The 24,133-nt window shown below is 40.8% G+C and overlaps 1 protein-coding gene across 45 annotated transcripts in view; it reads right to left on the bottom strand.

Annotated features, from left to right (window-relative positions):
- LOC125633483 (uncharacterized) overlaps nucleotides 1-24,133 on the bottom strand; it is a 786,124-nt gene that overhangs the window by 628,202 nt on the left and 133,789 nt on the right. The window contains exon 2 of one of the 45 annotated variants that reach the window (XR_012667814.1): nucleotides 19,806-19,880. The exons of the other annotated variants lie outside the window; for them this stretch is intronic. The gene's annotated coding sequence lies outside the window, so the exon portion shown is untranslated. The remainder of the gene's footprint in view (nucleotides 1-19,805; nucleotides 19,881-24,133) is intronic. 45 annotated transcript variants of the gene reach the window in all.

Genomic DNA, 24,133 nt, shown 5'->3' with positions numbered 1-24,133 from the left:
CATAAATTGTTTCCTGCTATCTAGTGTCTCATGAAAAAAATAGGTGGAAAAATAAATGTGGAAGGATCATAATACAAATAACTTATTTTTTTCTTCTCTGGAAACAACTCATTTTTTACACAAATGGCAAGGTGGGGAAATAGTTGCTCTTCTCTGATATGTGGGAATAATTCTCACATTTCACCTCCCACCATCTGAAACACTTGACAGATTGTTTAAAGTATATTTATACTTTGAGAAAGAAGCTCTGATAAATGTTGCTGGTTTTGCTGGATTTTGGGAAGTCTTATTAATAGAAGACGTTAATTTCTCATATGTCCTGTGGAAATTTTCCTAATGCAAGATCACCACCCTGAGGGACACCTATCATACAACTCTAGGGACAGTTTGTAGGCTGCCCTATATGCAATCCCAGGTAGTAGAGAGGGAGTAACACCTGCCATTTTCTTCTTGTGTCAGCGTTCTGTAACGCTGCTTCCTACATGTGGAGCGAAGCAGAAAGCACAGAGCTAGTTTGTCCTCCCTTATGCAGATGGGCCGGAGAGGGTGGAGAATGGGTGAAACCTTGAATCCAACTTGTCCAGCACACTCCAGCATGCGTGAGAAGGAACATGCTGGGAAAGGACCTGTTACAGTTTACTCCTACTCCATAAAAGTGAGGAGACTGGGCAGGAGATTGGAATCCCTTCCAGGCTGCTCCAGAGGCCATGCAACATTGCACTGTCCCTAGTTATGGGCTAGACAATTGTTAATGTTTTCCAAATTCTCATTCTCCTACAAAAAATGGACTTGACTTCAGTGGAGTTATGTCGGTTTCACTCTATCTGTTTACTGAAGTGCAAAAGTTAATACTGTACAAAATAAGCAAAACAGTTTATATGGCGAGTCAGGTTTTGCCTTAGCATATGCTCAGACAGCTGCCTTTGACTTTCAAGGAAGCTGCTTCTGTGTAACTAAGGATGAAATTTCCTAATATACACAAGAATTTAGTCAAACGTAAATATTGTAGGAATCCTAACTCAGTTTCCTAACTGAAGTATGTTTAAATTCACAACCATAACACTATATTCATGAACTTTGCATTGAATTGTTGCTGTATTCTAGCTCTCAAGAGCCGGCAACCCTAAAGACAAGGCATATTGAGGTTTTTCAAAAAAAAGGTGAATGTTCAGGAAAGTTATGAGCATGGGCAGCAAACAGGGAGTTATAATGGAAACAGTTTCCCCTCCTTTACCTATCACAGCAGCTGGTTATGTCTGCTATAATAAATCCTGTGTTCTCCTGTATGAAGTAGTAAAAATCTATTCAACTGTCCTTAAAGTATTAATTTGAGTGCCATGATTACAAGACTGACTGTTATTACCTTAATAAAAATCATTCAGTTTACAAGCTAAAAGGTCTACAGTTTGAATGCTGGAATAGTCCAATTTAATTAGGAAAACCATGAGAAAACCGCTCAAATAACAATTGTGAACAATTTTCTAATGGACTTAAATTATGTGCTTGTAAAGGACAGTGACAGATGATATGTTTACTTTTCCTAGTCACATACTGAGGACCTTTGAAGGAGGAATGACTGAACCAAAGCACATTTTAACTTGAAGACACTTTAAAATATCCCTAATATTGTGGCCCAAACCAAAGCCATATTTCCCAACTCACCAGCATCTTGATGGTTTGGATTTGACAGGAACTGACTGATCCTTACTTTTTCCTTCTCTACCTAAAACAGTGTCATAAATAATAGTGATATTCTAAACAACTGTAATAATTAGTACCTATCAAGCATGTCACATATTTAAAACTCTGTATATTTAATTAAGCGTAACAAGAATTCATTAATTAAACAACACTGCTGGCATGGAAGAATCTCTTAAAAATTTAGTCAAACAAATTGTAATTGAGACTAATAAGCTGAATGTTTCACTTGTAGAGATAGCTTAACAAAAAAAGTACGTCTGATCCTTAAGCAGGGCTGGCTAAAGTCTGGATCACAAGCCACACAAAGCTTAAGAGGTTCTGCAAAACAGTGCAGGGACTACAGAGCACAGAGAGAAATGCTACTTCTTGGTGTTATCGGCCTTGCACTTGAATCAAGATGGAATAACACGTGCTCTATACATCACTGAGCATACTGTCCATTCTTGACATAATAAATAAATAAATAAATAAATAAATAAAATTGCTGCAGTGTTCATGAGCAATTTCTCTGCACCACAGAGCAGGGTTACTGAAATATGTTCCATCTTTAAGAAATTTAAGGCAGGTCCTTTGGCTCTTGGCAAATTGTCAGTTAGACCTGCATATGGGCAAAATTTTGGACACACTTCGTCTTAAGGTGTTATTACACATAGCTTGCAAGACTGTAGTTTCCTAATTAAGTTCCTCTTCTCTTAAACATCTCAGGGCCATACCTATCCTTGGTATAACTCTATTGTCTTCAAAGAAATGGAACTGAAGGGATGAATTTGGAGTGGAAAGTCTAACATGAGTGCCATACCATCACAGAGCAATTTAGAACATACTGCAAGAACATGATTGCTTGATAACATCACGATGAATTAAAGGCTAATTACTGCGCAACTGAATACTTATGGACTTATTAATGAAATCAACATGAACAGGAAATGAACTTGATCCAAGCAATAATATTAAAGTGAAAAATCAAGTAAATGCTTAGCAATAAAAAGGTATTATTACAAACCAATATATTAAACTGCAATTACACTTCATTTAGGAGTAAGCAGAATTCTACAGGTACATGCCTTCAGCTGAATTTCTTTTCAAAAAAGTTTAAAAATCCATTCCATAATTAAAGCAATTATGCAGTCACATATTAAATGCCTCAGTTTTTAGGTCATCAAATATTACATTGGCATGACATAAACAAAGAGACAATAGTTTATAAGGAGAGTTTGGATGAATTTGAATTTTGATAAAAACAATTGTTTAGTTCATCATTAGATACTTCTGAACCCATCACTGGAAGAGCACAATACTAACTCACTTAAGACTTTTTAGAATGATAACAAAATGAAATGCTCAAGAGGTTTAGACAGATATGTTTGTGTATTAATGTATTCATATATACGCATTTTAAAATTATATATATATATAAACTATAGAGAGATATTATGTTATATATGCATGTGTATATACATATAATACACACAAATTTGAATGTGTTTATATGTACATACATACACGCACACATATATATATCTATACCTATCTCTATCTATACACACACACACACACAGAGTATGTGTACTTTTTCCATAGTAAGCAAAGGGTTAATGATGGTTTGTGTCAGTTCTTACAAAAGTGAGCCTTAAATTGAACAAAGAAGTTATTGGCTTTTATTAGATTTGGTTTGTTTTCATCTTCATCACACAATGGTTTTGTGAAGCCAACAGAAACAACTGCAATATTTTCTCTTGCAAAGCCTACTTGCTAATCAGTAGTGGATCTAATCAACGACCTAATAAGTTCATAATAGTGCATTTGCTTCCCAGGAGAAACCACTGTTTCTCATCATACCAGAAAATACCCCCTTGTAAGGTGCACCCAGGATCCACAGACTCACTGCAACTGTCTAATAATTTGATTGCAAGCCCTTAGGCAGGGATAACTTAAATTACTATTAGAGAGCCCTAGAATGACTACTAACATCTGTGTGATGAACCACTGTACTGATTAAAGGTTTTTAAAAGAGAACTCAATTCTTCACACTCCAGAAACAAGCCACCAGACTAACTTTAAAGGCCCCTATCTTGCTATTTAGTACATGTAAACATACTGACTAGTCTTCTCTGTGTGGGCTTATGGAATCCAAATGCCGTATGGTGTCTATTCCTTCAGAGGTCAAAATTACTGAATATACACCTCATTCTGAAATACTGGGAGAAACACATAGGGTATAAGAAAATCATTCCACTTCTCCCCTAATCATCTTTGGAAGATGCAGAGAGCAGAATTAAACTCTGAATAACACAAATGTAAGACACTATTCATGTTCACTACAGTAACTCCTTGCTTAACGTTGTAGTTATGTTCCTCAAAAATGCGACTTTAAGCAAAATGATGTTAAGCGAATCCAATTTCCCCACAAGAATTAATGTAAATAGTGGGGGTTAGGTACCAGGGAATTTTTTTTCACCAGACAAAAATCTATATTATATATATATACACACAGTATAAGTTTTAAACAAACAATTTAATACTTTACACAATAATGATGATTGTGAAGCTTGGGTGAGGTGGTGAAGTTAGAGGGTGGGATATTTCCCAGGGAATGCCTTATTGCTAAATGATGAACTAGCATTTGGCTGAGCCCTCAAGGGTTAACACATTTTGTTAATGTAGCCTCACACTTTACAAGGCAGCATGAATGGAGGGAAGGGAGACAGCATGGCAGACAGAGACAGAGACACACACTCTACCTGTGGGAGAGAGAGAGAGATGCACATTGCCCCTTTAAGTACGCTGATCCCACTCTAAGTACACTGCCTTTTTAAGTATATCAGAAAGTTGAGACAGCAGCTGCGGCTAGCAAGCTCTCTCCATCCTGAGCCTTGTCGTGTCCCCACCCTGCTCTATATGGAGAAGGGGTAAGCAGTGGGCAGGAGCAGGGGGGAGGGGGACATCCTGACATTAGTCCCCCTTTCCTCCCCCGCAACCCCCTGCCTGCACAGCAAGCAGGAGGCTCCCGGGAGCAGCTCCAAGGCAGAGGGCAGAAGCAGCACATGGCAGTGGGGGGAGGAACAGCTGAACTGCCCGGCAATTGATAGCCTGCTGGGTGGCTGCCGCACAGGGAACTTAGGAGAGCGAGGAGCTGATAGGCGGGCTGCCAGCCCACCCTGGTTCCAAGCCCCGACCAGCTAGCTGCAATCGCTGCTCTTCCTGCAAGCAGTGGAAAAAGCAGGCAGCTGAGCATTGAGCAACTTTCAACGAGCATATTCCCTAATTGATCAGCAATGTTACAACGAAACAATGGTAACTGAGATGACTTTAAGTGAGGAGTTACTGTACCCAGGCCCAGTGGTGAGCTGGAGCCGGTTCGCACTGGTTCGCGCGAACCAGTTGTTAAATTTTGAAGCCGTTTTAGAACCGGTTGTTAACCCGCTTCCCTGCAGGGGGCGCTGAGGCTTTGATGGGCTCTGGCCAGGAAGTGATGTAATTCCTCCTCCAGCCGCCGGGGGCGCTGCACTGTGGGAGCCATGTGGGCTGCCGCCTGGCCCTCGGCACGAGCCCTGTTGCTGCTGCTGCTCCCCCGACCCCTGGCCCTGGGGTCCCTGGCTGCTCTGCTGGGCCTGGTCTGCATCCTGCTGCTCAGGCTGCTCCGAGCCACTCTCCCCGTGAGCACCCACCACCCTGGCCGCAGCCAGCCCCTGTCTGCAGCCACCGCCACACCCCCTGCCCTACCCGCAGCCAGCCCCACACCCCCGCCTCCAGCTAGCCCTGCCCCACGCCCCTGTCTACAGCTGGCCCCATGTCCACTGGTGCCCTGCAGTTCCCAGGGCAGTAACCCTGCACACCTGCTTCAATGAGGGGGGCAGGGAGCAGCATGTGAAACGGAGTTCATTTCTAGTTCAGGCCCTTTTTAAAAAAGAACTTTAGGCAGGGTTAACATACATCTGTATTTTCCCAGACAGGTCAGACTTTTTGGTTCTTAAATCGCCGTCCGGGAGGAATTTTTTAATTTTAAAATACGGACATATGGTAACCCTGTTGGTACAAAAAATACATACTGGGGCACATCCCTTAAATCAGAACTTTTTATAGGGAACCGGTTGTTAAAGATTTTGGCAGCTCATCACTTCCCAGGCCCCATTCCTGCACTGGGATTTGGTATCATGGGCCCCCTGCAGAGTACATAGTAATTGGATAGTACCCTCTTAAATAGTCTATGAGCCCTTACTGGTGCTCAGTGTTCTATGTCTCCATGCTGTGGCTCTGCATAAAGGGAGTTTATAATACAAGACTGTGACTTTTCTATTGAGAAATGCAGCACATGCTACAACAAATCAGACACCAGCAATACTGTTTATGGGACATAATTTAAGTTTTCACTGGGATTTGTTAAAGTCTAATGTACAGAGGGATGTCTTCCAACAGTGTGATTGAACAGCCAAAAGTCACACTCGACTGAGAAGTTTTCATGTGGATCTAAAAAAAGCCATCATAGAAGACTACTGAAATAATATTTGGAAACCTGGAGCAATTACATCATAGACTGGTCCACTTATCAGATAGAAGTGGCACCAACATATCACAGAGAAAACATGTAAATGTTCCCATAAACACAAGTTCAGTAGGATGGTATACACAATAACACCTCTTCGAAATACAGAGCCTAAGATACACTGATTAATGATGGCATTGGTGAGCCTCACATCCCTGTTTCTTCTACAAGTGACCATAACTTTACAGAGCAGGACAGTGTTTGTTGACACAGCTACCTCAACAAGTACAGGTACTGTTCCAAATGCTGTGATGCCTACAAGACATTACCCAGAGAGAAGTCATATTCCACCTTTCAGATTTAATTTGCAACATGTATATGTTTAAAGGTAATAATGCATTTGCGAGTTTTATGTATCCTTTTATATTAAAGGGACAGGAATACGTAGTGTATTTTTACCCATGAAAGCTTATGCCCCAATAAATCTGTTAGTCTTTTAGGAGCCACCACACTCCTCATTGTTGTTTGTGGATACAAACTAACACAGCTACCCCTCTGATACTTGATATGTAGTGTATAGAAATTCTTCAGTATCCCTTTAAATAATTTGCAAATCCTCTGCTGGTGCTCTTTGTGTTCTCTGTTTAGAACTCTGCCAGAGTAGTAGTGGGTATTCATAGCTAAGCCTTCCATGTTGTGTATAGTGAGTAAACGTGGCTATTTGTACTGCACTATGCCTTCGTGGTTCCTTCATAAGATGCTTGTTGTGTAAAGAGCAAATCATACAACATAAGGTCAATGGGATTGCATATGGGTGCAAAATGCCATGCTAGCCTATCCTGATGGATTGAGGCCATAAACGTCAGTACCACCAGCTGATAACAAAACTGAGTAACAAAACCCTTCACTTTACAAAGGACTGCTTTAGTGAGAGACAGAACTAAGCTGAGATCCAAATGCTCCGAGGCAGATAGTCCCTCCATCTCTTCCGTTCCCCATTTCTTTCAAGCCATTAGGACCCTTTCCATCAATGCTGTTGCAGCTACTATCTTAAGGATGTTGTTTCCCCTTAGTTCTGGGCAACCATCCCTGGACTACAGAATTGCTGAAACTATTTTCCAACAGCATGTCAGCAACAATTTCATCTGCAAACACTCTAATCGCATAATTATCATCACTATATGATGTTTTCTAGGGTTCGTGTTGGGGTTTTTTTTCAGTCCAGTTGGAATGAAATCAATGAACAAGACAAAAAGCTATCTCCTCAGGACCAGTATCAAAGGGAGACAGATCCTAGGGGAAGAGAGGAGGAAGAGAGGAAAGAAGAAAGAGGCATTCTCGCTATACAATTCTGTAATAAGATTTAATAAATATTTAACACCTATTTATTTATAAAAGGTGACACATGTCCAAAGGTATCTGGGTACCTAACAAAATATAACAAACTAAAGCAAGTTTCATTCCCCCCCCCCCGCAAAATTAAAAAACCTCCAAAAAAAACCAAATATGGTTAAATAGTTACCAAAAAGAAGATGCAGGAAAAAAACAGGGTAGGATTGTTCCCACCTCAATAATAATAATAAAAGGGGAGGGGGAACTGCAGAAAAACATCTTTCACAGACCCTCCACAGAGAGGGCCATCTCCACACCTACCAATCCCTGTTGCCTCAGTGGAACAGAACCTCCTGTACGTTGGTTCTGTATTGTTTCGGGCTCAAGCCAGGCAGCAGGGGATTGTTCAAGCAACAGAAAGGATTCTTCTCTAGCTCTAGTATATTTGGCTGGCATGAACCTGAAACATTGTAGACATCACAGCTGAGATTTTTCTAAGCAGTCTAGAGGATTTAGACACATATCTTTCATTAATTCCCTCTACCCTCATGTCCATGGAAAATGTGTGTTTAAATTCCCTAGACTGCTTTGAAAATCTCAACAAAAGGTTTTTAGGGCCTATTTCTCCTTTGTCTTACACTATTAAAAGTAAGCATGAAACACTATCATGCAGCTCTGGAAACATTTTACACAAACTTTGCACTGGTACAAATGACTGACAAAAGGGAAGACAGAGAGATTTGAGAGTTAAAAATTGGATTGTCACAAAGGTGTGTTAAAGCAGCAGATTTTGCACACTAGAGCCCAGGTGCTATATTTTGTGATTCTAACCAAGTTATTCCCTTTGTGCTGTGGAAAGTGCCAACTGGCAGTACTGGAGGATAGCTGGGGCCTTAGGATAAAGCCATTTTTAAAATAACAACAAAAAGCCTCCTTTGAAGAATATATAGTAGCATCTACCTTTCTAGATAATAACTTGTGAGTGTTGTGATAGATTTAGCTGTGTTTGTGTGATTGGATGATAATGCTGACTGAAATCTAGAGAGATTGCTCTGTGCTTCCAAGTAAATCAGCAATTATTCAAGCAGCATCTCATTTCTGTAATGACAATGGAGTTTACAAGTGGCCTAGAACAAGTCCAAATGCAGACACCTTTGAAAACCGCTTATGAAGCTGACCAGTGTGGGACTCCCCTCCCCATACAAACCTATCCTGCTGTTTGGGCCCTTGAACACACTGCTTCCCCACATTGGGTAGCTCAAAGCTGCCCCACTTACCGATGGCATAAACATCTCTCTTTACTATCACTACATGGAGAGTGTTGTTGTCAGGGCCTGTTATTTTAGAACAGGAGGGTTTGAATTCTGCCCCCACTGTTGATATGAAGCTCGATGCATCCCATCTTTATGGCACTGTGACAAAAGTGAAGTCCCAAGAGGGCCAGGAATTTGTTACTATATGGAAGTGTTGCCCACCAAAATTGCAGTTCCTAGCATGTAATACTCCATCCCAAGTGCATATTAAATACATGAGCTTCCTCAGCCTGCAGTGCAGAACTCAGAAGCTCCTGTTTGGCCCACAACATGACCACAATTTGGGAAAAATTCTCAAGATACATTCTTAGAGGAATACAGATATTGCATAAAAGAAGCAAGAGAGACATGATATCACCTTTTTTCTAGTCAAACATTACACAAACCTCAGTGACACATGGGGTAACAGCTATGAGAGCCTGAAGTATGTGATTAGAACAGTTCCCCTTTTCTGACAGGAAATTCCACTGTTTTAAACAACAAATTGGAGACAGCAGTAGCCTTAAGATACAGCCCACACAAAATAAACTTAATAAAAAAAGGAATCTTGGCATATGGTAACAAAAACTATATAATTCTCTTGATCTTTAATCTCTGTGCCAATGTCTGTTTTACAGATTATGGCCTCAGCTACTGACAAATCTGCTTAGTGAGTTTTTGGCTGACAAATCTGGCAACACAAACGCTGTCTGAAATACATTCAAAAGGCTAAACATTTTCATAATAGCTACTTTACACAGCTTAGTAGGTTTCCCTTTAGGACACCAATTTGGGTTTTTTTAAAGTGACAGTGTTAATTTTTATGATTATACACAGAACAGAGATTTTTATTTAATACAGTGGGGTCTTCTAAAGCTTTTCAAGGGGATCAACCACTATGCCAACAGACGGGTGTTACAGCAGGGGTGATTATAGTAATTTTTCATGTAATTGGGAGTCACCATTTGGTTGCTATCTTTCACATGCTTGTTGCCTCATCATATAATCCTTCATAATGGGGGTTTGTTGTATGTCACAAGAATGTGCCAAGGAGCCAGGAAATAATAAACAAAGGAACCCCTTGGCTTGTGGGTAGCATGAGTGTTTTAACATCTGCCCAGCTTCTTTTGACTGCAATAAATTTCAGTCGATGGCAGTGTCCCAGTACAGAGGCATGTTTTGCTGTTATTTTTTGGACAAACAATCATGATCACACTTCATTATCTCAGCTACTGTGGCATGATGTGGAAGGATACAACTTCCTGACATGACATTGACATGGAAGATCATGAGTAGGCAGAAATTATTAGTGACATCAAATTCTTGCCCCAAAACTTCTGTGCTTCCCACAAATGGCCAGAGTTGTCCTTTGGAATTACCGGTTGTGGTATTAATAATTTTACAGTAATAATCTGCAACCACATCACCTCTGATTGTGAACTTGCCATCTCTCCACCAGCAAAGCAGAATTAAATCTGGTCAGTGTTCAAAGCAAAGAGCTCTCATAGGGTTACCAACTTTGGCCTCATCCAGCAACATACTTAAGCACCTACTTAACACAAAGTCTGAGAACAGCCCTGTTGAAGTCAATGGGACAGGTCACAGGTTAAAGTTAAGCAGGTGCTCATGAGGTTTGCTGGATCATTGTCTTCATGAGATTGTTTGATGAGACAAACTTGGTCTTCATGCGATTTACATTCAATAGTTCCATCAGCACATTGCAACAGTGTGCTAGAACTGTTTGACACAAAATATCATTGTGTTACAATGCAATGTGAATGCATTCAGGCAAAAATATCAAGAATGTGGCAATCATTTATCTACCCCAAAAGTGATTTTGGGACTCATAAACAAGAATCAAGCAAAATAAAATTCAAGGTACTGCAAAAAGTGCTTTCAGTAATTTAGTAGTTGGTCTGATTCATTATGAGTCAGTATGAAATCAATGGCCCAGAAACCAATGGCCACTGTACTGTATTCTAAATGAGATGTTCGGAATAATCAAGGCCCTGGCCTCTTATAGGCATTAAAGATTCTATAGACTTTACACTAGAGTAGGATCATTAGCCCCTGAGCCCTGGCCAAATTCCAACCCAAGCAGTTGCATTATGCAAACCTAAAGTAAAATATCAACTACAGAGCTGGCTACACTTCAGCAATGTGTGAAGTGATTCCTACCCACTGTACAAAAGACTCAACCCTGTGAAGTGTTCAGAATGCTCAGCTGCCATTGTCTTCAGCATGGCAACTCTAATCAATCTCAGTGGAGACACCGCACAAGACAAGGCCCAAAGCTTGCACAGCCCTTTAGGATTATAGGAGGTGAAAGGAGAGATAAGCAAATGTACAATATTGTTTTGTTATTTTAAAAAAAATGCACCCTACAGAACCACCATTATACAACAAACCAATGTGATGATGGCAATGAGAATAGTCCTCATTAGTAAATACCTCTAACTAACTTGACAAAAATGATAAAAAGAAAACTCTAACCTATGAAGAAAGGTTAGAAAACTGGGAAAATTTAGTCTTGAGAAAAGAATGATAGGCACCTGATAACAGTCTTCAAATATGTTAAGGGCTGTTACTAAGGAGGACTGTGATCAATTGTTCTCCATGTCCACTGAAGGTAGGACAAGAAGTAATGGGCTTAAATATGCAGCAAAGGAGTTTTAGGTTAGATACTAGGGAAAACTTTCTAACTGTATAGGTAGTTAAGTTCTGGAATAGGCTTCCAAGGGATGTTGTACAGTCCCCATCACTGGTGATTTTTAAGAACCGGTTGGACAAACACCTGTCATTGATGGTCTAGGTTTACTTGATTCTGCCTCAGCAAAGGGGCTGAAGTTGATGACTTCTTGAGGTCCCTTCCAGCATTACACTACTATGATTCTATGACTTTTAGATCTACACATTAAAAATTGGCCTATTCAAATTCACACACGGGAAGAGAAGGACAACAGATACTCTAGCCCTTCTAAACACCTAACTAAAGGTGAGGAACCCTCACACGGCAATTTTTCACCCTGCCTCCAATTGCAGGGATTTCATTCGCACATGGTTATAACAGGATAGTAGTTCTTCCATAAATATGCTTCAGTGAAAGTGCCTCTTATAACATCCACCTCATGCTGATGGGAATAAGAAGATACATATGGGTTCTCTTTCTGATTCTTGGAAAGCTTTTTGAAGTATGCACAAGCCAATTGTTCTCAGACCTGTAAAACAAAGGGACAGTCTTTGAGGACACAGGTGAGTGGACTGCTGGCACTTATGGCTTTACCATCTGTGTCAACAGCGCAACAGCATGTTTTGGCAAACCTAACAAAGCCATTTTTAAAATTATTTGATAAGTAAGGTTTCAGAGGAAAATGCACTCCATGTCTGTACTGCGGGCCAGCTTCATCCCTGGTGTAGCTCCACTGAGGTCAACAGTGTTACAGCACAGCTTATTTTGTCCCATGGTCACATTAATTAGAAAAGGCAGACACGAATTAGAAGTATGGAAATTAATATTTACTATTATTAATGAAAAATCAGGAGCTTGGAGAATGAAAGTGGCAAAGACTCACAGAAACTTTATAAAGTACTGGGGCACAAAGAAAGTGAGAAAACAGGCATGTGCACAAAGCAACCAAAGGCAAAATAGTTATCCAAGCTGAGGTTGGGAATATCATGGCTCCTCCAGAGATGTTTTCCACTTGTTGAAAAAGAGGTGATATGAACTATTATCTAAGGCTGAAGGTAACTCAGTTTTGCACTGGAGGTGGACTAAAGAGATTACAGTCCAAATTTTCAAAAGTGTCTAAGTGACTTAGGAGGCTAAGTAACATTCACATTCAACAGGGCCAGCCCTAGACCAAATGGAGCCCCAGGTGAGGAGTCTCTTCAGCACCTTCCCTCCATTTGTTAAACTTTTGAATACCTTATTTTTTATTTAATTTGTAGCCCATTTCACAACTTTGATGCATGATTTATCCCTGTCATATCAGACGATAAATGTTCATGCTAGGATCTGTAAATCTGTATTTAACCCTACTTCTTTAGTTCAAAAGGTTGCTTTTCTCGCCTTTACCCTTGCAAACTGAAGCACAGCATCAGAGAGATCCAAAGACTGGCCAATCGCATTTTTCAGCAATAAAATAGCAAGCAATGTCAGTCTGTCGTTGGCTATCGCTGATCAAAGATATGTTTTAATGAGCCTGAGCTTCGAAAAGCTGCGCTCACCACTTGGGACTGAGTTCGGAAGCATAAGCAGAATCCTAAAAGTTATCCACTCATTAGGAAAAGTCTCCTTCAGCTCTGCATCATGAATGAATTGGAGAACTTGGAGTAGACAGTGCTTCCTGTGTGGCAAAATGTGACGGATGTTGCCCAGTTGACCACATAGGTCTTTTATCATTGACATCTGAACATTCTCCAGTGTCAGTGCCCCGTGAAGGTCTGTACAATTGTTCAAGAGAGTTTTCCTGTCCGCTGGCTGCTTTCTAAGGTCATACCAAAAAATTCTGTTTTTTTATAGTTCTTCCAAACCTTTTTATAGTTCTATCCAAACCTTTCTTTGATGGACACTCAAGCAGTGTCAACAAGTGAGCAAATAAACTCCCTCTTGAATTTTTCTTCTGAGCTTCCCATCACCTCATATCACCTCTTCCCTCATAGGAAAATTTTCTCTTCTTCCAATGAATATAAGTTTCCTTGAAGACAGGCTCAACTCCTAGGTCTTCTGCCATTTCTTTGGCAACAGTTGTTCAAATCCGTTGTTTCTGGAGGCCACAACAAAATCAAGGCAGCTTCTCATCAAAGTAGTAGCTGTCACAATGTCCATCAACAGAGTTTGTAATGCCTTGCTTACAATGATAGGAACAGGATATCATGTCAAAACACAACTGAGACCAGAAATGTGAAGTCAATAATCTGGTTTGCCAGGCTTTGTGTCTCGTGTCTGATTTGGCCTTGGCTTTACTCAACTGCGCCAGTTCCATAAGGGCATCATAAACCTCAGTCCCTTGGTAACTCACTGGCCTTACTCTGTCAATGCAGCTCTCCCAGCAAGTGTCATTTAGCGGCTTCACAGTCAGGTTTGTAACATTGTCCATGAGGATCCTCCACCTGAGAGTTGATGCTGAAAACAGGACATATATCCTTTGCAGTACTTGAAGAGAGATACTGAACCTAAAGAAGGTGATGCTGCATCTGACACAACCAGTTTGAGGGAATGGCAGCTGCGAGGAAGAAAGAAAGCTCTTGGTTTCCGTGCAAGGATCCTTGAATGGATACCACCATTTCTTCCCTTCATGTTTGTGTCATTATCGTAGTTTTGCCTGTGGCAGTCCTGAAGCTTTATTTTATTCTCATTCGAGACATTCATAAACAGTTCCAGTAAGCCTTTTCCAGTAGAGTCATCTACAGACTGGAAACAGATAAAGTGTCCCTTTGTTTGGATACAGCCATCCCCATTTTAAACAAATCTTACTGTAAATGATATCTTTTCACTGTGACTAACGTCAGAAGTGCAATCCATTATTATGGCATAGTTCTTCGCTTTGTCGAGCTACATCAATATGTTATCAAGCACCTTCCTTACCATAAGATCAATTTGTTTTGAATTGTTTTGCTGTAGTAATGGTCCATAGCTTCTTTACAAACTACTCAACATAGGTGCTCACGCATGGCATTGTCGTATTTCCCAAGGAGCTCTACCAAACTGAGGCAATTACTGTTATGTTCAGTGAACTTATCCAACAAGCCACAGAAAGCCAAATTGTTCTTCACAAGAAAGAGGGTAATTGAGATCAGACACTTGAGCACATTCCTCCAGTGTTGGGTTTCTACATTAATAATGCACTGATTTTCTGTGTCTATTCATTTATTCAGCTTGAGTCTGGACTTCACCTTCATCCACTTGGAGTAGGCCGTAAAATGGCCAGTGACTTTTCATGTTGCTTCAGAGCATCATCTAAATTATGCCAGTAATTGTACCCAGAAAATTGTACCCAGAAAATGCAAGCAATGACTTGGCATTCTAGTCAAATATTTTGCAACAAAAACAGAACACTTTGTCAGGTGATTTCACGTAAATTAGACAATGCCGATTCAGCTTCTCGCCATTCTCAAGGTCTTTTTCACTGTGTGACTTTGAGAAGTATTGCTTCTGCTTATTTACTGGAAACATCATATCCTCAATGTTGCCCAGCCCATTCAAAATTGTATGATCAATATTGGCAGAGTTTAGGATCGCCGATCACATAAGAGGATCTGATATATTGATTTGTGATGTGCAATTTTTCTCACTACTGTTACTGTCATCATGCGAGGATGATTCTCCTTGATTGTTTCTCTTTTTCATGCAAACCAGATTTTTGTCATTGCTCTCCTTTTCATGTGAGCCACATTTTTCTTTATCATCACTCTCCTTTACGCCACCTGGAAAACTGGACAATTCTCTATCACTTTCCTCATATTTCCATTCCTTATCTTAAGGTAAATATACTAATTCTTTAGTAATAGGACTTCCATCATTTACATTTCGTTCCTCAATTTATTTTATATTGTTCCATAGATAGGTGTTCAATAGACATCTCTGGCATCTCATTAAATATGTCCTTTATTAGTCGCTACTTACACTCTTCAAGTCTTAAAACACAAGTACAGTTTCACAATTACACAATAAAACAAGGTTCACAATATCGCAACTGGACTATCACTTCTCTTCAGTTCGTTCTTATCTCTCACTGACTAACTGGTGACGCCCCGCCCCTTATATTCCCGCAAGGGCATGAATGACAACATTTTAGGAGGCTTGATGAAAATGTAGTTCTCAGAAAGTCTTGAAAGTTCCACGAGATTCTACAATGGTCCAGAACATCTAGGTGAAAAATGAATCCACATACAGAATACCTGAAACATGCTACTTCAAACATTCTATTTTCCCTTTTGTCACCTGCCCCTAAATCCAGCCCCAACTTTCAGTGATACTTAGGCCTAGTCTACTCCCATTTTTGTACTACCATAACTATTTCATTTAGGGTTGTGATTTTTTTCCACCAGTACTAGCCCTCATGTAGGTGCAATTATACAAATATAAAGGCTCCTTATACCAGTATAGCTTATTCATGTTTTCATATAGGAATAACCCATACTAGTATTAGCACATTTATACCAGTATAACTGCATCCATACTACAGGGCTTGTATCGCTTTAACCATATTGCTACTGTGAAAATGATATTATTTTTATGTATAGACAATCCTTTAGGCCCATCACTGCCTAAATCACTTATGAAAATTTAACTTCTTTTTTTTGGTCCAAAACCCTATCTGTGAGGTTTTGGTTATGCAAAACTAAACCTAATACCCTGGAGAGTTCAGATCTGAATATCATTTTATCTGACCCAGGGATAGGGAGGGATTAGTAGAAGGGGGTCCAAGTCTGGGCCGTTCTTGGTTTTGGATTTTCAGTTGATGCACCTAGCTCCATCAATACATCCCCTACAATTCCACAATCAACAGTGCCTCTTTTAATAAAAAGAATGACTATGCAATGCTGATCAGTGGCAGGCTATTTTTACATATAGTCACTGATTAACAATAAATCCACTCCAAATTTCCTGGAATTTTCCCCATTACATTTTAATAAACAAAATTAGAACAGGTAGAATTTTTTTCCCATAGTAAAAGTGAAAATTTTGAAGTAGCTATTAACTTGCTTGACATTTCTAAATTATGTAAGTATTCTTTTCCAAAACTCACTTAATTCAATGTATGAGATAAGTCAGGACTCAAAGCTTCTTTTCTGTTTTTTTGTATAGGACTCCCTTTAAATATTTTGTGACCCACCAAGTGGAGCTCACTGTATTCTAGATTGTAGAAGCCTCCTGAAAACAGTCAGAGCAGGAGTATATCTGTAACTGGACTTATCATGTTTGTGTGTGTGTGCAGTAGACAAGATTATTGGGAAACAAACTGTGTCCCTATGGTTTCTTCATATTGTTTTTGCTCTATAGACAACAACCACTTCCTTTCCAACTTCAATATTAATACATGTAAGATACATGGATGTGATTACACAATCCCCACATCTGTCTCCATCTCTCAGACATCTCTATAGTCAACGTCCCACATACTCTGTAGCAAGCTGGGACTAATTTTTCAGCATCAGTCCTGGGTTTCTATAGCACTCCTTTTTTTCTGTTAGGACTTTCATGCCCCTTAATTTTTCTCTTTCCCCACAGCACATGGCTGTTTGTTCATCTAGAAAGCCTTTACTGTGGCTGCCTTGAAGGTTGAAATCTCAAGCAGGAAGAGTCCCAGACTACCAGGGCTTGCATCAGTTGGCATTGGTAAAGAATCACGGTGAGTTGCTTTCTTCTAACAGTGAATAAGGAACTGTAATAAAGGAAACTGTTTTGTGTGTCTCTCTCACTCTGATCAGCTGTAGAACTTCTGCCTAGAACCTTCCCCAGCCACCTGCTACCTGGCTTTCTGCTACAGAGGTCCCATGCTAGGCTGCCCCAACAATGTTACAGGAATGTTGTAATTAACCCAGACCAATCATGTCTGGATCTAAAGCACTGATCGAGACTCAGGATTGAGGCCTGCAATCAGACTGATCTGTAAAGGGTAAATCAACATCCTGGGTCACTAGACTGTAATTGCAATTCAGGCCTGATTTACTCTCAAAAGTTAGGTCAACTAGCTACAACACTCAGTGGTGTGAAAAATTCACACCCCTGATAGATTTAATTAAGTTGATCTAAACCGTGGTATGGATACCACTAAGTTGATGGAAGAATTCTTCTGTTGATCTAGCTATCATCTCTCGAGGGTGTGGATTTACCACAGTGACAGAAATCACTCCTTCCATTGCTATAACAATTGGCTATGCTATGGAACTACAGTTGTAGCATCTGGCGTGTAGACATACCCTCAGTGGAGAAACTGCAGCCATCTAGCAAAAAAGGGGGCACTCGTGGTCTAAGAGCCACTATCTCCTGGACAGCATGGATGAGGCCAGGAGCACCCCAGTGACGGGCACAGATTCACCACTGTGGGGAATGCGGGCCCTGCACAAATGTCAACAAAATAGGAAGAATTAATTGAATTCACATACTTTTGGTTTGTCTCCACATCTAATTTCTAAGAATAACACAAACTCTGCTTGTTTCTTTACAAATTACCTCTCCTTGTCTGTCATTATAAATAATACAGTCTTGTTCTGCAATTTCAGTCCCTTTTATACTATTTTTAATGTCCCAGCCAGAAACTCCTAGATCTTTATACACATTGTTACTCACATCCTTTGGAAGACATTCCCACTAGCTACCGATCCAATCCATTTCTAGAATCTTCTGTGCTTCTCAATCACACCATAGTCCATAGGGTCAGATTCTTCTGACCAACCACCACATCTTCTCTGCTTCTGCTGTTTTGGCCTGCCCCTTTCCACCAACATGTAGTTCCACTTAAGTCTCTGCTAGACTGCAGAGCAAGCCGGCCCCTCTCAAAAAATGTGACTGGCAATAGACTTTCAAGGATGCATGCACCATGCAAAACATGGTGAGCCAGTCAGTCTTCTTTCACAACTCCATTGTCTTTATTTCTCTACTTGTATTCATAATTTATCCTCATTTCTATGTTATGGCACAGTTGGGAGGCTATAACTGTGTTTCTATTTTATAATTACACAAACAATGCATAACTACACATCAAAAACGGCCCTGATAAAAATCAAGTCAAGTGAAATGAACAGAAGTGTACTTTGAGCTGCTCGGGGGAAAAAATAAAATCAGGGCTTGTCACATACTCTAAGTAACCTTTACAGTCTTCTTCATTTTAACACAAACATAAGGCTGGGCAAAAGAATATTCCCAACCTTCTGCTGCTTCATGTCCAAGTACTCAGTGTGCTACCTGGACTTTAGCCACAGTTTCATATCGCTAAGGGCCAGTAAATTCACCATCTTTACTACAGAGCTACGATAGATTTAGTCTATGCCTGTGACAGATTTGTAGATCCTGTAAGGATTTCATCCTCCCTTTGTCAGCAAAGAGCATTTTATATGAAATGCATACTGGCAAAGATGAAATTCCTCTTATTCAGTCTAGGAATTCAAACAAGAGTTCAGGTTCTTTGCACATTGAATCTTTGGCCCTTCTGCTGTCAGCAGTGGTGCGCATTGTGATGTGGACATCTATCCACTGGGAACTGGAAGCTTGGAAACGTGTTTCACATAAGGCACAAAACAATTACTAGATGGTTACAACTTTCATGACCTACAGACCTGGACTGGATTTGACCCTGCAACCTAGCTGATAAAAGTTCTATATGCATATCCTCAGCAGGTATAAATTGTCACAACTCCTTAGACGTCAAAGGAGCTGTGATAATTGACACCAGCTGAGGATCTGCCCTTAAATCCTATTATTAATCTGATTAATTGTCTCCATTATTGCAATGTTTTAAGTGATGCAACACTTAAAAAATAAAATCCTCAATTCTCCTCCACAATCATCTGATATTACTACAAATATTTTGATTATAAAATATATTATTACCTGACAACATAAACTCCTGGCTATATACAAGACTGAAACTTTTACCAAATTAAATTCAGTGAGAGAGGCTCAGAATGGTTTCCAGATAATATGGTTGGTATGTTTATTCCAGAGCTGGGACATTATTCTTCCCAGAATTACTTGTTGCTTTCAGTGTGCTGTCCATGAGATTTCCAACAAAACATCAGTTTAGGCATGAAGCCAATAAAAGGTGATTGGGTACATTCAAATCCTGTTTTGAAAATCCCACAACATTTCAGTGACCTCATAAAGAAACAGCAGGACCCATCCTGTATCCAAACCAGGAAAAGCCAATGCAGATGTAACATTAGCCCTCCACCCCCATCTAATACCCTCATGCATGCAAGATTAACCAACATCCTGATCCTGATTTGATATTTGACTCATTCTTCCTTAGGTCCAGAAAAAAATGCCTTTAGACCTGTGATTTACGCCCATGTAGAAATCCAGATGTTGAATTGGGTGGGTAAATTTCATTCACCTCAAACTTCCTGCCCTATAAAACAGAGAGAAATATAATATAATCTGACCATTTTTTAGGAAGTGCTGGAAAACCTGTTTGACAAAGTCTTTCCACTGTAACAAGAATGACATAACACTAACACCTGCTTGTACCTACCTTCTCTTCCACCTGCAAAGAAACAAAACGAAAGCTCCCACCAAATTCCACACAAACCACAACAAGCAAAAAGACCTCAAACAAATTGACTAACCAACTGATCAAACAAAAATAACCCTACTCTAAGCAGTTTTTATGTCACAAAAAGTGAAATGAACCAAAGATGCTATGAAGTCCACTAAGGACTCTACGACTGCTACTTGTTTTTATGTGGTATATGTTCAGATACTATGGTGCTAGGAGGCAGAATAAAATCCTTTAGTGGACAAAGCACTGGGTGGGGACTCAGGAGACCTGGGTTCTAGGTGAGCTCTGCCACTAGTTTATGGGGTAATCTTGTCCAAGTCACTTCCCCTCTCTCTGCCTCAGTTTCTCATCTGTAAAATGGGGATAATGATACTGACCTCCTTTGTAAAGCACTTTGAGATTTGCTTATGAAAGTGCTATATAAGAGCTAGATATTATTATCATAGATACTCAAGATAGTACTTTTCAAACACACACACACACACACACACACAAAAACTTTCTGTATTCCACATTCACAGGGTCACCCTGAGGACCCTGGCCTCTAATGATCTACTGACTTCTCATTAAATGAGGCTGATCAAACTGCAGATTATAGAATGAAAAGAAATTAGGCTCTTGTTATTAGAGCCAAGGGTATGTCTACCCTTCGAGTTGGGAATGTGATTCGCAGCTCATGGAGAAATACCCAGGCTAGCTCTGAACAAGTGGCAGCACAAACAGTGGGAGGCACTAGTCACCCCAAGTACACACCCATCCAAGATGCTAGGCATGGACTCAGGACAGCTAGCCCTCACATCGCTTGCATTGCTGCAGCTATACACTGTTTTTTGTATGCTAGCTTGATCAGCGCTAGTACAGATATACGTCCTCGAGCTGGAAATTACACCTCCTGCTCAAAGTGCAGACATATAGCAAGTAAGTTCTGGGACCTGTTACCAGCATGTTTATTCCTGGACTGGTGCCACTAAAGGAAGAGAGACCAGGGACAGCTTTCAGGACTAGACAATAATACTTTGGGACTCTTTGTGAATAGGGGCCTGAGACTCAAGCTTTTGGGAGATTTCTCCAGCCCACAGGCCTACTTACAAAATCTCAGGGCCTTTGGCATGGTGTCACAAATGTCACGGCTGCAGATGCTACCACAGGAAAGTGGCATTAGCAATATTCGAGGGGGAGATAGGTCCTGCCAAGGTGAGTTATAAAGAAGACTGATTTTGAAGCTTCAAGCCCCACTGTTGTCAGAATTCACTAGGAGTAAAAGAGACACTATTTTCCTTGTTTAAAATTTAAAAAAAAGGTCATTTTGTTTTTATTTCCCAAATGAGACAGAGAAATTGAGGGGGAGAAGCGGAGAAGTGAGAACAGGAGGCAACCAAAGGAAAAATGTCAAGTTTTGCACTTTCTCACTGTAGGCAGTTACGGTAGGCAGCGGGTGCTAAAGGGGAAAGGAGGCCAGCACAGGAAGAGAAGGAGGTGAAGACTGGGGCAGCATAAAGGGAGGGCGAGACTGGGAGAGAAGCACAGGATTAAGGAAAAGTGAAAGGCTCCTTTAAGGGAGATAAAGGAAGGAGCCATTACAACTTCAAGGGAAAGGAAGAGATGAGTATAGACATTAATAGAGGAAGAGATCAGGAAGAACAAAGAGGTTTGTGGAGTAAGACAAAGAGAAGTCTGGGAGAGAGAAGAGAACAAACCAGAGAGGACCAGGACAAATGTGGGCATTTAATTTGATAAATAAAGTGCATGAAAAATAGAAAATTTAGTTGCCTCAAAAAAGAGCCTCCTCATGTATTCTGGGCACTCTCCACACATGCTGTCACCCAAAATTAAAGCAGTTTTAATGCACAGCCTCTGAGAAAGCAAGAGTTCAGTCCAGCAGTCAGACCCCAATCAGTAATGACCACACACTGGTTTAAGTCTTTTTCCACTTGTGAAAGTCAGCATTATCTGCAGATTGTCATTTGTCTGTATTACAGATTAATGCTCCAGATACTTGATATGGAGAAAAAAAATCAAAAAGATGCTGAGTTTTATTAGAAATCATTTTACAAGTGTGCTCATTTTCAACTAAAACTTCAGATGGGTTTTAAGAATAGAGAGGGCAGAGAAGATCTCTGAAATAACTACTGTGGGCTATCTGATCAGTTATCTCCTCGATAAGAGGGATTTTACATAACAGGCCATGGCCACATGTCTGGAACTGCTACAGTCTAGTGGGTCTACTCTTTAGGAAGTGCCTGGAACAGCTCTACAAAGTGCACGAGAGCGTTTCTGAAGGAGTCACTGCCATCTACAAGGCATGTCACGTCCATGTCCTCAAGCAGATCTGACCTGATGTGCCAAACTAAAGGAGAGGATTCTACTCCTCAGAGTGGGGAAATGTCGACTTTAATGGCAATTACATACATACACCTAGTGAAGATCAGTCTTGTATATCAAAACTACCTCCATCTTTTGGATGTAGGGCCTCAGAAGTGCTCACTGATTTTGGATGCACAGCCTGAGACACAGAGGGCCTGCTGAGCACCAGCTGTTCCTCCTGGAGTCAATGGCAGCTGCAGACACTTGGAACCTCTGAAAATCAGGCCCAACATGTGCAAAAATGGAAACGCAAAAGCCAAGGTGCTAGTCCTAACCCCATCATCCAGCCCAATCGACCTGTGTGTTGAACAGGTGCAAAAGGGTAAGGTTGGTAGGAATCATTTTCCCTGAGCTACAGAGCAACTGCAGAGCCACTCCATGGAGGCTTCTGCAGCCTCGTGGTGGCTAGAGTAGTATCTGTTCCTCCTTTCACAGTCCCCTCCCCATGGTGGAGAGCACTGGATGAATGATTAGCAACTCCTCAGGGCAGGAAGTCTTTTTGCTATATGTTTATACAGCACCTAGCACGCTGGGCCCTGAGCTATGACCCTCTGCAACACCACAATACAAATAATAAATATTAATAATCTGTGTAACTCCAGATACTCTAGCCGCATCCTAGCCAGCCTATACCCTACTGCCATCCACCCCTATGTGCTGCTGCTTAAGGATCCCCTGATGGAACAATACAATAATCCTTGCTTTTTCCCAGTGTACCTCCCACAAGTCCTGCCCCTCCTCACTCACAGAGTGGAAGTGTGCTTTTAGGGAACTCTCCATGTGCAACTTTCCTATGTAGATCGGGCCAGTGATTCAATAAAGGAAAGGCAATTCCCCCCTGGACTACTCCAAGCTGCCTTCGCTAGCATGTAAGGACACAGACACTCCTCAGCTGTACCTACATGACATGACAGAGCTCTCTGATTCTGCTCTCACTCTTTGCACTGCAGTCAGTCAGTTTCGAAAACTGGTGGTGCTGCATTGCTGGCTGCTAACGGTGTTGTCTGGCCCTAATTTTGATTTTAAACGTAAACATACGCAGCACCACAGAGTGTGACGCATGGCACACGGTACCTACAACACATTCCATAGCTACGTTATTATGGTCAAGGCTCAGAACATATCCACAAAGGAAACACTGTTGGTGACGCAAGAGAAAGATTCTTTTATTTGCTAGCTGTGCTAATGGAGGATAGGAGTGTGGCCTGATTTTTGGGCTTCATATGTGAGATAATTATAGTTATATATGCTGCAGTATAGCCCATTAGGGCCCCATAGAATAAAGAATGTCTGGAATAAATATTCAGCAGGAAAATGGTTGCATTGGAGTCTTAATCTGTTGTTCCACAATGAAGGACATACTCAACTCTGCCCAGTCATTGGTGGGTGCACCTATTTCTGGTGTCAGGTTTGTTGCCTCTACTGTATCCCAATTTTCTCCTATGGATGCCAGTACTTCCAAGGTCACTACTTTCTCAGTCACTTCAGCTACCAGTTTCTTTGCAGCCTGTCTTGGCAGGACCCATATCTGTATTTCTCTTCAAATCTAACTGATGTCACTGTCATGGCAGTAGTGATGGCTCTTGTCAGGCCTAGGGCCTGTGCCCAACTCCCATTAAAGTCATTAAAAGGAAGTCTTGCCATTGATTCTAATGTGAGTTGGACTGAATTCTAGGAGTCTTGAGATAGCAGTAGCAGTCCTGAGAAATTGCCCAAAGAATGAACTTGGGATGACAGAG

This window comes from Caretta caretta, chromosome 3, assembly GCF_965140235.1.
Source record: "Caretta caretta isolate rCarCar2 chromosome 3, rCarCar1.hap1, whole genome shotgun sequence".
Lineage (NCBI taxonomy): Eukaryota > Metazoa > Chordata > Testudines > Cheloniidae > Caretta > Caretta caretta.
Note: the sequence above shows the minus strand (reverse complement) of the source record. Positions and strands in the feature narration are given on the sequence as shown.